This window comes from Chionomys nivalis, chromosome 5 (genome assembly GCF_950005125.1).
Source record: "Chionomys nivalis chromosome 5, mChiNiv1.1, whole genome shotgun sequence".
In the NCBI taxonomy this organism is placed as follows: Eukaryota; Metazoa; Chordata; class Mammalia; order Rodentia; family Cricetidae; genus Chionomys; species Chionomys nivalis.
The window spans coordinates 48591660-48610204 of record NC_080090.1 but is presented as its reverse complement, the minus strand read 5'-3'; the positions used below and the strand labels follow the sequence as shown (position 1 = coordinate 48610204).

Sequence of the window (18545 nt, the reverse complement as noted above, 5' to 3'; positions counted from 1 at the left end):
TGTGAAATCTGATCTGGACATCAAATTCTGTGCACATTGTGTGCCAGTAAAAGGGAACAGCATTGTGTTTATGGATTATTCTCACATTTATACCGTTAAATACTAAAAGGCAGAAACATTAAGACATCGCCTTAGGTACAAAAAAAAAAAAAACCAAATAAACAACAACAACAACAAAAAAAAAAAAAACCTAGTTTCCACTTGATTAGTCAATTATGGGAAAGGATCCACTACCCTCTACAAGAAAACAAAAACAAAAACAAAACAAACCTCAGGGAGCACATTTCTAAGAGGACCTCTGGGACACTAATACCTGAAACTCTCGCCATTGGCTCAGCTGGGATCTAAGTGAGAGACTTGCTGTGGAGGTTGCACATGCAAATTTTGTGGGTGAACTCATCAGAAAAATAAATAGAAAACAAAAATTGGGAATTTTTCCCAAATACCTGAAATAACTCAGAGGACTTAAATATACAAGCAACCAATTGATCCTTTTATCTTCAAGGCACTCTGAAATTTCAAAGCATTTTCACATCCTATGATTTCATTTAATGGCCACAAGTCTATATTATTTCTTAAAAGCTAAAAGGAAAGATTCCAAATGCCACAAATACAGTGCTAAACAAAAGATACCACACACAAAGGACCTCATACAGTATGGGTCTATTTATTACATAACTTTCAAAAACCTATTATCTGGGCTTAGATCCTGGTCTCAGCAACATGGCTGTGAACACCAGGAAGGGAGGAATCAGTAGTAAGTAAGGAGTCACTATGGTGTTTCCCTCTGGGAAAACGGAAAGTGAAATCAATCTGCTAGCTAAGGAGACTTGCTTCTTCTGGGGCAAAACCAAAGTAAGACCAGGAGTGGGAGTAGGTGCCTGAAATCCAGCACCTATGAGGGTGGCAAAAGCAGAAGACCTGTGAGTTCAGAGCCAGCCTGGGCTACACGGAGAGACTGTCCCAGATAATAATAAACCCATGCAACACAACTATGCTACAAATGAGCTGGGGAGATCTGGCACTGTAGATTCTGCTAAAAGACAAACTAGATCCATCCACACCATTTTCTACCGTAGCATCACCGAGATGACCGGGAGAAGACTAGAGAAAGTGCAAGACCAGTAGACATGCCAGCAGCTCTGTCTTTCCATGTATGCCATTAGCCAGTAATAAACAGCAACAAATTCCCCTTTCTTTACTGCTACTTGCATTAGTTGGCTGCTTTTACCTGCATTGCATCAATATGACTTCATTCAAAAGAGACTTGGAAATTGAAGCCTTCCTTAATGTATACGTGCTGCAATACGTGCTGGGATGAATTATTACAATCCGGGGTGTTTGGGTTTGGGTTTTCTTTTGGAGGGATCAGAAAGTCAAATGATAGGGTGTGGCATGAGAAAGTAGAGCTCATAGATCAGGGATTTCTCTCTTTACAGCTTCTGCTTGACAGGCTGAGATTTGTGAGAAACATCAGAGCCAAATGTGCACGCTTTCGTTTTAAAATGAAGTTCCATATTTTTAAATGTTCCTAAAAGTGTAGGCTATGCTACGGGGTAAAATAAAGGCTGTGAGTATATTTTTAGAAACTTCAAACCTGTAGCAAAACAAATATATGATTCAGAGCCAAGATGGTACACAGTAGTGATTGGAAAATGATGCAGGAAGGGCACACACCTTAGCTTTCCTAGACCCGCTCCTTGGGCACACTCAATGCAGACTTTAAATCTGCGGCACATGAGTCACGCGAGTGCTTTGTACTTCTTTTACACAACTGATGGCGAGCACTGTCCTCTTCCTTCATTCATTCCCTAGACAGATCAAGAACAAATATGTAGCGTGCAAGAGCACGGGCAGTATAAAAACATGTAGAAGTTGGACTACGCGGACCACTGAGCTGCTGACAGCCAGATTAGACTCTCCAAGCGTTCCTTTCACCCACAGCATCAGACAATTTACACAGCAATTCTTCTCGAGTAATTTCTGTAATGGAAGCGCGAGCTTTGTAGTCAATCATAATTGGGCTCTCAATATCCCAGACAATGTCTTCTGAGACGCAGGCCTCTGAAGTCTCAATGAGTGGTTTAGAGTAACGTGGGAAGGAAAATGAAATGTGTGTTGTGGCGATGCTGATGCATGCATGAACAGCCCGTATATGGTGGTTCTGTTGAACTTGTCCATATTGGGTTTCATGGTTGATAAGGACAACTGACCAGGTCTCTTCCTCAAGAGGGCACCAGATCTCATTACAGATGGTTGTGAGCCACCATGTGGTTGCTGGGATTTGAACTCAAGATCTTTGGAAGAGCGGGAAGTGTTCTTAACTGCTGAGCCATGTGGAGAACTTCCTTAATCATTGTTACTTGGCAAATCTTCTTAAGATACAGACACTTGTTTGAGTACGGTGGCTCATGTCTGGAATCCTAGGTTAAACCTATTTCTGAATGCTTCCATATAGGAAAACTATAGAGATAATGGAAAACCTACTTCATTTTCTCTGATCCCATCAGTTTGCAGAATTTGGAGTACAATTACGAACTATGATTTTCATGCCAGTCAGGAATGAATTCTAAGTTTGTTGCCATCTGTGTGATGTGACCTTAAATGTCTCCCAAAAGTCATGAATTGAAGGCTTAGACACCAGCTGATGGGGTTAGTGGGAGATGTCGGAACCAATTGGGGGTGAGGACTACAGAAAGGAAGTTCGGTCATTGGTGGCATGCCTGTGAGGAGATTAGGAAGCTGAAGTCAAAAAAGTTTGTTTTTCAGTCGATTTCCTCAGGTATGTTGTCACGGCCATAGAAAGTTGATGAACACACAGTTTAAAACTCACTATTTCAAGACATAAATTGATTTGATTACCAAAAATATCAAATGGTGCATTGTCTTCCTTAGATTTCTTAGGCTCACAAGACTAAGACAAGGAGATTACCAATGATGCTAACAGCTGTTACCCAACTGAGTGTAGAGCACAGCAATTTGAGTAACTTGCTTCCTCAGACAACCATGATATATACAGGGATAAATTAACAATAGTAGCCATTTTAGGCCTGAGCTCCCCAAGTTACCATGGAATACAGTTTATAAGATGGATATATTTCAAGGGAGTTTATCCTCCACTGGCTTTTCTTTTAAATTTATTTAAAAGAAATGTGAAGGTCTGGATTGTCTTCTTTCACACATATAAAAAAATAAGAAAGCAAATATTCTTAAATTAATTTTTTTTTTAGTTTGGCAAATCACCTACTGGGGACAAACTAATCAAAATTATGTGAAAGAAAATAACTGTTCCTCGTGACAAAAAGAACTAGGAAAAAAAATCCCAACAAGTAAGTAAAGCTACGAATGGCTGTACTGGGAACATCAGTCACTTTTAAATTTCTTCTTGACTTTCACTCATTAATTATCAAGAGACTACAGCAGATAAACAAATCCATGCTGTGGAGATGCTGTGGTCTGTCTCTACGAAGGACAGAAACTCACTTCGGTTACAGCAACCTTAGTAGGTAAAATTGTGACATGAGACTTTGGAGAGCGGATGGATGGATGGGCGGACAGACAGATGGACTGGCAGATGGTCCTTTTGGTTCTTGAAGGAAATACAGTTTCACCGTGAGATTCTGGAAGAAATCATCTAGAAACCAGGGCCAAAGAGAGCCCAGGCTGTCACCTGGACTCCCCTGCACCAATCCCCCAGTCTTGTTTACTTCAACCGCCGCAGGCGACTCCCACAGTCTCTGGGTTCTTCTCCTGGCTCTTCCTAAAGACAAACCCACTCCAAAAGCAAAATAATTCCCCCAGGTTGTCCAAGTGGTCCAACACTAGCAAGTTCCAGTATCCAGTCCCAGCAGGCTTGATACTGAATTCCTATTCTACTTCCAAGCTTAATAAATACTCGCACAGGAAAAAAACTCTACCCTTGTTTTTACAATTTTTCTTGTCCTTCAAAAAATGATTCAGGAGTAGATTCATCAAAAGTGTATAGTATATAAATATTCTATTTATTCTACTAAGTCTTTTTATAATTACATGGCCAAAACGTCAATGTAGCTGCTAATTATAACATGCAGACTTACATGCACATATTAGTCCATGATCAGGTGAGCATTTAATGCAGAAGAACCTATGGCTACCTGATTTATAGCTATACAAAACTGGATGTTTTCTCTGAGATGTCCCTAACCTATGAAGAAAAGAGATAAAGAACTGAAGATGCCTTAAGAGGCAAACACACTCACCACTAAATCTAAGAACCTTAGTTCAATTCCAGGGATACACACGGTGTAAAGAGAGAACTGATTTCAGCAAGTTGTCCTCTGACCTCTACATGTGTGCCATGGAACCCAGTAATTAACGTAAAACAAAAAAGAAGAACGTGGAGTAATGGGCAGTATCTGCAACACAAGTGAAACAGACGTCTTCAGAGGGGCTGTGTCCAAAGCACAGCGCTCCACAGTGAAGGATGGAGCTTGAAACCCAGACAAATGAGACAACCGGGCCAAACCTTCACCTGTCCCTTCCATGGCCTTTATGTTTGTGAACATTCTATCACTAATACAGTGTTTTCCTTTAAATCAACTCTATTTTCAATAAATGAAAATTTGAGGACAATTCTATGTAAGCACTGTAAATATCCAGTATCATACACGTGTGTGCATGGTCTGCATATAGTATATAGCTTGCATCATTTACCATTAATAGAAAGAAACGGAAGACCTCCAATGTGACTAACCCAAAGCATGTTCTTATATCATGCATCACACGAATTACTATGAAGAACTGTTGATTTAAATGCAAACTAGAGAATAAATGAGTTATGCAGATATATGTTATCACATCACACATAAACATGTACAATTACTGTGTGCCAAGAACTTCATGTACAAAGGAAATTCCCCAAACCCCACCACATATCTTGTCCCTTCAACAAAACTAAAGAGCAAGGATTCACCCAGAAAGGTACGGGGGACATGGAGGAGTGTCAATGTTCGGTGCTAGGGGCAAATTATAAATGGGGTGTCACAAACTCATAAGTAAGGGTATGAAAGTGCAGACTGTAGATCACCTCATTATTTATTCCCCGAATTGGATTGTCTCTAAACATGTGTCACAGAGAAGGTCCTTTGTACTGTTTGGTCTGAACGTCCTTCATCTCTTCTGCGCTGTCTCTTTTAGACATACATATATGAGCTCACAAATTACCCATCACAAAGAAATGGCGTGCTGCTAATAGGTCTCTTCATTGTGGCTGACAGTGCAGAACAAACACCGGTCCCTGAGCTGAGACCAAATTTCTGGAATACAAACCGGGGTTCCCAACGGGAAATGACACATTACCTAGAGGTCACCCCAAGAACTCTGGAGCAAGCTCCTGCATTCTGCTGCCTCTCCCCACACTCACTACAATGTGCCATATGCCCCAACTCGCTCAGGGCGCCCCTCTCTCCACATTGTCAGTTCTCTAGCTTGCTACTGCTCTAAGACCCAGCTGTCAACAAACAGGTCCCTATTTCACAGGTGGTGGGGGATGAGGGATGACTTGGCAAGGCAGCTTAGCAAGCAAAGGCATTTGCTGCCAGTCCTAACTGAATTCAGTCATGGGGACCCATAATGTAAAAAAAGAACCAACTCCTGTGAGTTGTCTTTGATTTCCGCAGGCACACTGTGACACTAGAGTGTCCCCTGCCACCATCCATATGAAAATAAGTGACTAGATGTAATTTTTTAAAAAATGAGTAAGTGAATCAGAAAAATATCAAGCATAAGGAAATAGGGAAGGAATATATAAAACAGAGCAGCTCTTTAGAAAGGCTATGGTTTAGGACCAGATCATAATATCTCTGTACATATCCATGAAGTTAGCTTGATGGCAGAGAGCTGTAGCCCAGAGGAGGCTGATGCAGGAGCTCAAACCCCACACTAGCCTTGACCTACATAAGTAGACCCTGTTCCAGACACTGACAGGATGGAACCAAGTCAAAGAAAGGCCTCACGGTCTCCGTGATGGTGATAAGACACCCTCATGTTTTCAAGTAGCCATCCTCCCCTGTTTCCAGGATGCAAGTTTTCAATGTTTACTAAGAAGGGGCAGTCAGCAGGTCCTCCTGGGCATTAGTGTACACTGCATTGTGTACCAATATTTATAAAGGCACCTCAGTCTATTCCAAACTGTTGACATCTCGAAGGTCCTTAACTTTTTCATTTCTCACTCTCAGCTTCCTATATTTGTGACGCCCACACAGCTTCTCTGAGTTCTCAACCTGAAGGTTGAGCACCTGAAACCACAGGAAGGGAAACATGTGTGCACCTGATGGTTGCAATATTTTCCAGACCAAAAAAACAAAACAAAACAAAACAAAACAACAACAAAACACTCCCAGAAAGCCTCTACCCAGGAGATGGTAAACTGCTTCGACATCTTAGCTGTTGCCCCTCCAAGGAGATTCACACACTTCTCAGCCTGTGTCCCCTCTGGGCAGGCATCTCCTGTGTTTACAGCTATTCGCTATGACTGGCTCTACTCACACAGAACCTTTGGAGTTAACCAGATGGCCCCAGAGACCTCTAGTCCAAGACAGCTGGAGGGCACAGACGTGCATAAACAGGACATGGGCAGACCAACTGTGGTGCCTTTCTTGATAGGGAGAAACTGACACAGACCTTGTAGGGAGTACACCCAAGCTCCACTGTAGGAGACGGCAGGTCAGAAAGTTTTCCAAATCATCTTCTGTGGGTGCCTGCAAATCAAGATGACAGCAAAGAGTAGCATCACTGGGGTAAGTTCCCAACTCTGAGCTTAAGTGCAGTTCTGATTCCAAAACACAATGGGAGAAACGGCCTTCACTGCCTGCCATCATTTAAATATAGGGATAGGTGGCAGGGACAGGGACAGTACCTTCCAGAGGCAGCCATCAGGTCTCAGAATCTCCTACATTAAACACCCTGTGTTGAAACGAGGGGCTAAGGTTCCTCCAAAGGGGCAGTCATCAGTCATAGTCTCAAAGCTGGAAGAGAGTCTAAGATCTCTAGAAAGCATAGCAGAGTCCCACCAACACAGCTGCATCAAAGAGCAACCGTGGCACCAAGGGAAATGAGAAAGCACAAATGGTGGTTTCTAGCATGGCATCCAATCTTCATCTTTGTGATCCTCCCATTCTCAGTTCAAGTATAAACAGACTTTCTCCCCCTGAAATAGGAAGAGGATTAAGCAGGCAGGGCGTTTTCTGAGTTCTGTAGATCAAATGTTCATGGGCTTTCCTTTTGTGGCATTTACGGATTCACTCTAAAGAAGGGGGAAGCCGGAGCAAAGCAATTTGACATGCTTGCATTTGCTTTATCCGGACCAGCAAGTACAGACTGCAGGGCCACCCCAACCCGAGCTGCAGAGATGATTCCAGAACCCTGAGGGGGCTGCTGACTATTTTCCTTACAGGGATATTCAAGCTGAGCCACCCTCCTTGCAAAACAGCAAATGAGCTCACTCAGACTATCCTCAGGAAAAGGATAGCCAAGAGGACAAGTGTAATTATTATCATACAAACTTAATTTCTGACCAACTTCTACAATTACCTTCTCCCCTTAAAGTCAGTGAGGCAGGATCTTGTCAGTCACACAGACCTTGGGCTGCATGCCAACATCTCAGCCTGAGGACCATTTTGAAAAACAGATACATTTTTCTGACCTGTACCTCCATTTTTCTGCAGGCAAGGTCCACCCGCTGGAATACAGTGAAGACTTAGACGATGATGGTTTAGGGGAGCTTTTAACATTCACAATATGATGCTCAGGTGAAAAACTAGCATGTCCCACTTCCTCCAAAGAGTCTATCAACATAGAGAACTAGCCGGAAAAAGCATCCAAAGGAAATAGGTGGTGATCTCTGCAGAATTGGATTAAGAACAGTTTTGATTTTCTCCTCTTTCACTGATGTGGCTCCTAAATATTATAAAATTCAAATGCACAAGTTACAGAATAAAAATAGAGCAATTATAAGAGATTTAAAGATATAGAATGTCATTTACAAAAAGGTTTTCTATTTACAAAAAAGCAAAGAAGAATTCCCACTAAAATCAAACAAGTGACTGACACCATTGGGAAGGAACTTCATCCTAGTTCAGGCAGCTTCATCACCGCCATCACTACTTCTTAAGTACGTGCGTCATGTGTGTTCCTGTAGTTGGAATCAGTAATCATGTAAACAGTTCAGTTGGTGACTAAGTTATTTACATCACTGGGCCCTCTACCAGGGATATTGAAGACAGAGAACCTGAAAAGTGACATTTAGCAGGGGTTAATAATACAAGTCTGTCTGCCCTGTATTCCACCTTCCTTGGAAAGTCTTTTGCAACCTTGCCAAGTAGGATGAAGTACAATTAAGTAGGCAGCCAGCAGTCAGAAGTACTCTGGGCCTTGGGTCACAGCTGACTCCAACAAGGGAAAGGCCTGAACTAACCCAAGCCATTCAAGGAAGGATGTTAGGTGCATAGGCAAAAAAAAAAGAAGCATCCACAGAAGAGACATAGAGGACCCATCTAACAACAGTGACTTCCCATCTCTCTCCTTCTACACATTAGGCAGAGTCCTGCAGTGATGGATTCCCTGTATCATCTTGAATGCACCATGGCTGCCCTAATTAAATGCAATTTGGGGGGGGGTGTCATCGTTTCTGAATGAGATTAGCATTTCAGATGGTAAACTCGGGAAAAGGCTGGCTTCCCCAAAGCAGTTGGGCATCATTCAAACCCTAAAAGTTCCAGACTAAAGGAAGGAGTAACTGTTCTTCCTTCTTCTGCCCTGCTATCTGACTGGGACACATCTTCTGGTCCTTTTTGGTCCTCAGACTGGAATTTGCACCCCAGCTATACTGCTTCCCAAGCTATTGAGTCCCTTGCTTTCCTGGGTTTACAGCTTGCAGATGACACAGCATGGGAGTTCTCAGCTTTCCTAATTATGGGAGCCAACTCCTCATCATAAATAAGCAAACAGATAATTAATCCATTGGTTTTGTTTCTCTGGATAATCCTGATGAACATAAGCCTAGATTTATTGTGTGTCCTCCCTCTTCAAGAAAGGGTCTGTTTATCTCCCATAAGAAATAAACCTCATTGCTTTAAAACAGAGAAAGGGTTACTGTTGCTCTAACAGCCACCCTTCCAGTTCCTAGGACAGTTTGACCAGAACCAGCTAGCACAGGAGCCTCTTGCTCATTCGAAGACACACACACACACACACACACACACACCACTTCCAGCTGTAGGTAGCTTTTTCTCTTTATCTAATATGCTGCTGACCAAACTTTATTTTCTATAGCCCACAACAAAATAAAGTTGATAAGGTACTTGGTAATCTTGGTCTACATGCCCATGTCTGACTCAGGAAAGAATTCTGGTGCTGCTGGTAGTTAAAGAAAAAACTCTTCGCTGTTAAGCGGAGATAGATGAGAACAGTCTGTTTGGTCAATGGTGCTGTCATATCTGCTTGAGGCTCATCAAAAAACAAAACAAAGCAAAAACCAGAAGACAGCCGGTCTAAGAAGGTAGTCAACACAGCAAAGGCGGAAGAGGGGAAAGAGCAGGACATGGGGAATGTGATGACATCATTGAGCCAGTGTACTAAGACAACCTACAGCGACATCCTCCAGGAGGGCTTCTGTCCTGATAGAATTCACCTTTCTTAGTCTCATAGGTTTGGCTTTTGGGATTTCAAAAAAGCAAGTCGGTAGAGCAATTCAGAAAATGCTTGTCAGGGCTTAGCGATCTGTCACCAGTTTACAGCCATCCTGAATCTGAGAGGTGCGGCGGGTGCGGCGGGTGGACATGGAGGGAGGAAAGCTTTGCCTTTTAACGCCCTTATTTTCTTAAATCATTTCAAGCTGACTTTTTGATTATTTGTGGCCAAAAGCATCTTCAATGATAAATCTAGCTGCACATAATTGGCCGGAAATTTATGTATCCTCCTTTGAGTGAAGACTCCAGAGAAAAGGTAGAGAGATCCATAATTCTGCCAACATTCTCCCAAATCCTTAAATGATAGATCTTAAATGATTCTTTTCCAAAAAAAGAAAAAAGAAAAGAAAGACAACTGAGAAGCCAGAAAAAAAAAGTGAATTACGCGACCACCTAACCCTCATCTGAGAGCCATAAAGCACCCACCTAGAGATATCCTGCCTTTCTCAGCGTGGAACTGGGCAGCGTCGTTTAGAAATACCAATCTGTATGGTAGGTTATCCTTTCTGGGAATAATCTCCCTTTCTCGTATCAAGAGCTTTAACATACTTGGCCTTAAGGGAATGTCTAAAGAGAGAGTTATCACAGGCAATCCCAACCCCTAAATCTTGTCACCAGTATGGATCCCCTCCTCCCCCAAGTCTTAAATACATTGAACGGAACGTGCCAGACCCCACAAGGGACAACAGATAAAGATAAGTATAGGCTGCTTCTGCTTTGCTTAAAAACAACCTTGTTTCCTCTGATCTTGCCTAGGTAGCCAAATGCAGGAGAGCGAGAAATGGGTTTGCCTGATATTGGAGAGAAGCTGAAAGTGTTCTGGTTCCTTAAAGCAGGGGAGACTGTCACCCCCATTCCTGCCAGGACTTTCAATACGCATAGTGACAGGCTGCTGAGAACATGGAGGCTTTGGCCTTGAAGTCATAGTAAAGAACACGACCTCTTTAGACTAGAAACAACAAAGCTGTATTGCACTGGGCGGGCAAGAGGCCCGGAATGTGGTTGGTGTAAGATGGAAAAGATGGAAGGGCCTTTTCCTCACGCTCTGGGCTATCTCAGGCCTGCTGTACTTTTGCACCAATGACCACAGATCAGTATACAGCTCAAATAGCACAGAGTCGGCTTTCCCCAATATGTAAAGGGAAACAAACTATAACCAGGTTTGTGCCCATGCACATTAAAATTGTGTCGCTCTTCCCTCCAGAATGCAACATTCCCTCCTGGGGAGTGGGGGCGGGAGGGGAGTGATCACATGACTCATATAGCTCAGTGGCCTTTAAGACTCACAATGCCCCTCCCCAGGGTTATATAAGTACTGTACAATTGTTTCTGAAGAGGAGCTATGCAGAGAGGGCCGGTGCCACGGCTTCTGGAGTCATCTACAGAGCTGCAGTGGGGTACTCAGGGGTGCGGGTGCTCCACACCTAGGCTCCCCCAAGCATGCCCACTAAATGCACTGCTTCAGCAAGCTGGTGCAGCTGGACTGGGTTCTTGGCGGTCTGCTGGGAAGAGCAGGCTGCTGTTAACATGTCCCCAGGAAAAGTCACACCACAAAAGCCGCATGTGTAAGATTTAGAACAGTTTCTCAAAATGACACTTTTAAGTCAGAATGCAAACTCCGTGCATATTTTTGGTTGGTTTGACATGTCCTCGGTTTCTGAAGGACACCACCCCCCCCCCCAGGACAGGTTCTCCTTAGTCACTCAGCATATTCACCACTAGGCTTTGTAAAGGGGAAGCTGGGAAACAAGGGGCCCCTCGGCTGGCAAGCAATGTTAAATGTGTTTAAACAGTCACACCAAAGGCGACAACAAACTCCTATCTGAATTCTCTTACAAAATGTCCCACCCACTCATAAGAAGCTGCTGGAGTCTCAAGTACTGGGCATTAATGAGGACTGAACGCGAAACATGGAAGTGCTTTACACACAGGTCTCAAATTGTTGAGGTTCCCAAACAACACCAAAGCATTTCAAGTCACACATGGGATGGAAAGTGAAAACGTCCTTAGAGGGATCCGTCTCTAATAAGACTTACCTACTTCAGAGAGTGCTACGAAGCTCTATTAACACCAGCTGAACACTTTAAGATCTTCAAATAAAATCGCAGTAGAAATGCAAAGTATCATTACTATAGCTCTGAAATAATCTCACACCTAGGGATGAGAAAACCCCAGGCCAAATTTTACCACTTCTCTTCTGCCTGATAAACAAGAAGTGCCAAGTATGGAGGTGGTGACAGGCAGAACAAAGACATCAGGGTTCCTCTGTCACCAAAGTTTTATATTTTCTACAATGTCACTGTAGGGAAACTTTCAGAGGAAAGCAAGTCCCTTAAAGGGGAGGGTTCAAATGGGGATAAACTTTTCATTGTTTTTGTACCAGGCCACGCAATAAAGCTAACAGAAGTGAAATCATATAATCCAGTTCTCTGGGGCACGTTTCCTCCAAGCATCTCCAAGAATTAAAAATGATGGGACGCATCCTTACCCAAATCACCACCAGTAGGATGTCACTTACTAGGTCACAGAGCAGACGCTTTAGCAGACATGGGGATTGCTACTTGGTAACTGAGGGTACCAAGCGACACAGCCTTACATCCCTGATGACGGTAACCATGGTGAATGACAGTGAGTAGCATCAACGTAACTATGATAAAAGAAGGACAGGACACAGACCTGGACACCTCCAGATCCTCATGCAATCACTGCCTGTGGGGCACACTCCCCACTCTGTGCTAGTGATCTGGATAGGGCCTTGAGAGTGCCACACAAGCAGGCTCTTGCTCTCCATCTTAGTCCTGTTGATTAGCATAGCAACGGAAGTAACAGCATCCATCATGAGTGTCTTGATTGGGACTATTAACCCTTCCGAGATCTGACCCTAGTTGTGCTCTGGACAAACTACTTGGCTTCAGCCTTACTTTTCATATCAATAAAATGGAAACACCTACCTGGCCCATCTACAACCACCTTCTTCATAGGATACTTAGGAAAATAATTTTTGAAACCATGCATTAAATATAAACTATATTAGAATTTACATATTACAAGAAATAACCAACTAGCCTATACCTCCTGGCTCACTGTGAAAAAGCGACATCATTACAATGATGCAGTAATTACCTACAGATTTCAGCAAAAATTGGGATATGAGTGTATTAGAAGGCCGTGGGAAATGGAAGTGACCAGAATGGGAAACGTCAGAATGCTAGTGTTAGAACTCACAGATAAGGAAAGGGTGATATAGACATTTTATTAGAAACAGAAAAGGGAACAGCAATAGAATCAGAATAGAAAGAGGTTAATTTAGGGAGATCCGAGTAAAGGGAAATAGGTAGAAAGGAAAAAGATGCTGCAGCTTTTCATCATTTGCTTCTTGATGCTATTCTATTTAAATAATGTAGATACATCGTTTTTATTAAATGTCAAAGGACAATTTACAATATAAGATGCCAGGTGGTGGTGGCACACACCTTTAATCCCAGCACTCGAGAGGTAGAAGCAGGTAGATCTCTGTGAGTTCGAGGTCAGCCTGGTCTACAAGAGCTAGTTCCAGTACAGGCTCCGAAGTTACAGAGAAACCCTGTCTCAAAAAAACCAAAAAAAAAGATGCTATACCACTTACATTTTAAATCTTGATAGAACTAATTATACGCAGTTCTTAAGAGTGTACAATAAACACTTAATTTTACCCCAGGTACGCTATATCCCTAAAAATACATCTGTTGAATTGACTTGAGAGAGTGACAGAGAGTCATATACTTTATAATTTGCCAAACATGTCTATGTACATGATCAGTATGTGTTCCTCACACAGCCCTGCGCACTGTGCAGGGTAAGTGACTCTGACTCTGCAGACAAGGAATGGGAACTGCAGGGAACGTTAGGACTGCAGGGAACATTAAGACTGCAGGACTGCCGCCCAGAGCCCAAAGTTAGCAAGCTGCAGAGCCAAACTGGAAGGCATGCTTCCTTTAGTTGAGGCTCTTCCCAGCATGCAACCATGTGACTTAGTCGCAACAGGGGAGCAAAGATGATTTCCCTGTGTCCCTGGGAGAACAGTCAGTAAGTATCTTTGTTCCAGGACTTGGCCCAAACAGAGAAGTAGGCAACAAAGAAGACATAATGGAAGAACTGGCCATTCCATTTTCAGGAAACCATAAGAGTGTCAGAGACCCAAACAATGAAGCTTTCAACCACATTTTACACATCAACAAAAAGGAGTTCCATGAAACAAAAAAACCAAAAAAATGGTATTGAAAAGAGAAATTAAAATTCAGAGAAAAGTAAAAAACAAACAATACCATTTTGTTCCGAGATGTTGAGGTAAACTGCAGCCCTTCCCAAGTCTAGGCCACATCCTTGACATCAAAACCCTAGGCATTAGATGGGTGCCTTTCCCATCTCTCACTGTGTCTGTAAGCATCCTGCATTCTCAGAGAAGCCATCTAAGCATCTGTATCAAACACAGGGTAATGGGGAATGCACCAAAATCATGTGTTTTGAGATCTGTGTTAGTAGTCTACTGTAAAGCATTCTGCTCTTACACAGAGTAAAGAAGGTAATGGATGCTCTCTTCGCAAAATCTACAAACATAGCCACTTAATCGAAATCTTATTTACTAATGTCTACTAGTTAGGGTTCTCAAACTGTTAGCAAGAAAAACAAACTGGCTATATTTAGATTACGAAAGGCACCTGGAGTTTAGATAAGGCTTGGAAGAGCCAAGACAGACAGGGAGGCTAACTACCGGGAAATGCTATCTGAGGTCTCATGGGTAGGGCCAGGCCAGAATGTCCACCTGGGACAAAGGAGAATGTTTTACTAAAGATCTGAATCCCAAGGAGCAAGTATGCTTTTCAACGAGCTTGCAGCCGCCCTGCATTCAGGACTGCGAGAGTCCACTGCAGCCTCACCCTAAAGGAAACAAAAGCTCTGAAGAGAAAAAGTACAGAGCGGAGGGAAAATGGAGGAGGGTGTTCTTCTACACTTACCAAGGCTTCCTTCAAAAATTGTTTAACAAACTTCCTAGCAGTGGATCACGAATTTCTAAGAATATAATTTAAGACTACTGTAATTAGTAATTGGCCATGAAGAGCCAAAAGGTCTATCTTCCTGACGCTCGCAAGACTTAACCTGACTGTTTTTTTTTCTTCTAAAGTTTCTTATATTTCTTTTTTATTACATTTTACTGATTCTGTGTGTGTGTGTGTGTATGTGTTTGTATGTGTGTCTGTGTGTGTGTATGTGTCTGTATGCGTGTGTGTGCTTGGACATGGCATAGGACGCAAGTAGGGGCCAGGGGAAAAGGAATGGTAGTTAGTTCTCCTGTTGCACCGTGTGAAGTGTGGTGATGGAATTCCGTCGTTGGGGTTGGCAGCAAGCACCTTTATCTGCTGAGCTGTCTTAATAGACCCATTCCTAATTACCTATTAAAAGTAACATTCTCATTTTGAAAACATCCTAAAAAAAATCTTAAAAAAAAAAAAACTTAAAAAAAAAAAAAAGTAGGCACCAGAGACTTAGCAATGTTCAGTTCAGTGCTTAGCAATGATTGCTGCTCTTACCGAAGGCCCATTACCCAGCTCAGGTCAGGTAGCCAAAACTCACCTGTAACTCCAGTTTCTGGGGGATCTGACACTTGTCTTCCACAGGCACCTGTCCTCAGGTGTACATACCCACACACGGGCACACACATACATTCATAACTTAAAACAATTTAAAAAAATTAATCATTAAGACTATAAGAAGAATGGACATAGCCGGAGACATGGCTCAAGCCACAAGGAGCACTCTGTACAAGCCGAAGGCCCTGAGCTCGATCCCCAGCATCTAAGCCAAAAAGGCTGCCATGAGCAATCTGATTGCTGGAGAGGCAGAGACAGGAGGATGCCTGTGACTGGCTGACTAACCAACTTGACCCAATAGGTATACTCCAGACTAAGTGAGAAGGTCTCAAGAAACAGTCAGAAAGCCATGGTGGAAGACACCTAATGTCACCCTCTGTCCTGCACACATGTACACACATACACACTTATGTGCATATGCACATGCACACACAGAGATGCACACACATACACATATAAACACATGAATAAATAAAAAGGATATACTTTCAAAATATTTAATATATGTTTAAGGCTGCTATTGCTCATGACAATGAGGACCAGGAGGAGGAAGTGACAGTAACAACAGTGACAGTAAGCAGCATCTGCTTGTCATGGACCAGGACAGGCTCTTGCACACCAACCATATGAGGTAGAGTATATCTTATCATCACCGTTTCACTGACAGGGAGGAGAATGAACACGTTGTTCATGGTCCAATAACCAAAGCAGGACCAAACCCACCTCTGACTGCAGAGTACTAACTCGACAAAGAGTATGAAAACGCTCCCTCCTCCAAAGGACCGCAAGCATCAAAGCTACACCACCTAACAGCAAAGTCCTCAAAACGGCCTTATCATCTCTAACTCCAATGCTATCGAGTCCTGCCATGTTCCAGGAAACGGCTCAAGGCTGCAGGAATATGAATGATATAGGAAAATGAGGACCATCCAGATCTTCTGGTATTTTCTTCACTACGGCCACGACTATATCAAAATCCCAAGGCAGCCAGGCTTCATGCAGCAGAACTTGATCACCCCAAAGCAAATCCTCCAATCAGTTTTTATAGATAATGTTTTAAACATTCCAAAACGATCTCTCTCCAATTTCTTTGTAAAACTACACTTTACTCTCAAAACGAACATTAAAAACTCGTTTGTCATAAAGTTAGAAATAACTTAAAATAGAAAGTAAATCAAAATTGCTTTTCAACTTTAACCAAAGTGGTCACAGTCATAATTACTATAATAAAAATGACAGAAAAAAAACTAAATTTGTCAAAAACATAATTGATGATGAAAACAATCGTAAAATTATGGCATATTTCACCCTGACCACCACAGCCTCCTGATGAAAGTGCAGCCCTATAATTCCTCAGAGTGAATTCTCTAAATTAAAATACTTCATGCAGAACAGAAATTAAACAATGAATCAGAGAACACTGCTGTACAGAGGTACGCTTATAAATACACCTGCAAAGGAGAAACAATTACATTTTCCCATGCAAAAACCACCTCAACCGTAATGTTTCACAGAACTGGTATTCTTGCTATTGCTTTGAACTTGGAAGTTCACTTCCTGTAACTCACTTAGGACCCCAGTGTGACTGGTGGAAAGGTAATTAGCCCCACCAAACTGGAAGGTTGTCTCCGTGATACAAAACCAGCTCTTCCACTCAACCACACGACTGCCTTCCGTGATAAATTTCATCCGACCCAACTGAAATGCCACTCTGCATTTTATTCTAAATGCTTTCTTTGGACTGCTAGTTTTATTTAAATATTGACCAGATATTTAAAAGTGCATTCTTTTTCCATCTAGCATTAATCTTGGTAAACCTAGCTCTATTGAAATGTCTTAGGCGCTGAAAAGAAAGCAAAAGTCAGCAAGCAAACAATTGCATTTGGCCACCCTCAGCACATCATTCTATTTCCCCCGCTCTCCGCTAACTATTGCTCAGCACTTTTGCCTGTGAGAGGAGACGAGCAGGTGGTTAAGGAAGTTGTCCTGTCAGCTGGATCTTTAATCCAAGTGTTTAAATCTCCGAATAAAGGAAAAATCAATGTGGTAAAGGCAATGTTTGTCAAGGCCACGTAACAAATACACTTACCTTTACAGACTGTTCTCGGTGGATTTTCCCTTCTTTGCTGAGCTTCAAAGCTACGGAGAGATAAAAATGAAAGACTGAGATGCTTGAGAGCAAAACACCAAATGTTGCTTTTCCGCGTTTCTCAACAGAATTTCCATGGGCTGTGGTCTGTGGTGCTAGCTAAGTACGCCATCAATGAAACTTGTGCCTCACACCTGCCCAAGAGGCCAACCAGAGACACAGACAGCCACGGTTTTAACGTGTCCCGGTGCTCCACGTGTCAAGATTTAATTCCTATCACGAGGTATGAAGAGAATAAAACCTTAATCTGAATCCGGTTAGAGGAAAGGACATCATGAGATCATTAGGCACGAATAAGGTTACTAGGGTTAAAGGCTTCAGGATTGAATTCTGGATCCTAATGCCTTTTATAAAGAGAAGGAAAGAGACCAGACAGTCACGACAAGAGGCATGTGTGTGTGTGTCCACATCTGTGTGTGTCTATATGTGTGTCTATGTGTGTGTCTATGTGTGTGTGTACATGTGTGTATGTGTAAAAGAGACCAGCCGGGCTGTGGTGGTGCACACCTTTAATCTTAGCACTCAGGAGGCAGAGGCAGGCGGATCTTTGTGGGTTCGAAGCCAGCCTGGTCTACAAGAGCTAGTTCCAGGACAGGCTCCAAAGCTACAGAGAAACCCTGTCTTGAAAAACCAAAAAAAAAAAGAAAAAAGAAAAAAAAGAAAAGAAAGAGACCAGACAGTCACGACAACAGGCATGTGTGTGTCCACATCTGTGTGTGTCTACATGTGTGTGAGTATGTGTGTGTACATGTGTGTATGTGTGAAAGAGATCAGTCATGACAAGAGACGTGTGTGTGTATGTGTGTGTCCATGTCTGTGTGTGTCTATGTGTATGTGTATGTATGTGTGAAAGAGATCAGACAAGTCACAAGAGACATAGGTGTATGTGTGTATGTGTCTATGTGTGTGTATATGTGTATGTGTGTATGCATGTGCATGTGTGAAAAGATCAGACAGTCATGACAAGAGACGTGTGTGTACATGCATGTATGCATGTACATGTTTTTATGTGTGAAAGAAATCAGTCATGACAAGAGACGTGTG

At 42.5% G+C, this 18545-nt stretch overlaps 1 protein-coding gene across 1 annotated transcript in view; it reads right to left on the bottom strand.

The window, feature by feature from the left end:
• Nucleotides 1-18545, bottom strand: part of Fhit (fragile histidine triad diadenosine triphosphatase) — a 1428341-nt gene that overhangs the window by 1375121 nt on the left and 34675 nt on the right. Inside the window, exon 2 of the mRNA XM_057769802.1 lies at nt 17442-17491. The gene's annotated coding sequence lies outside the window, so the exon portion shown is untranslated. The remainder of the gene's footprint in view (nt 1-17441; nt 17492-18545) is intronic.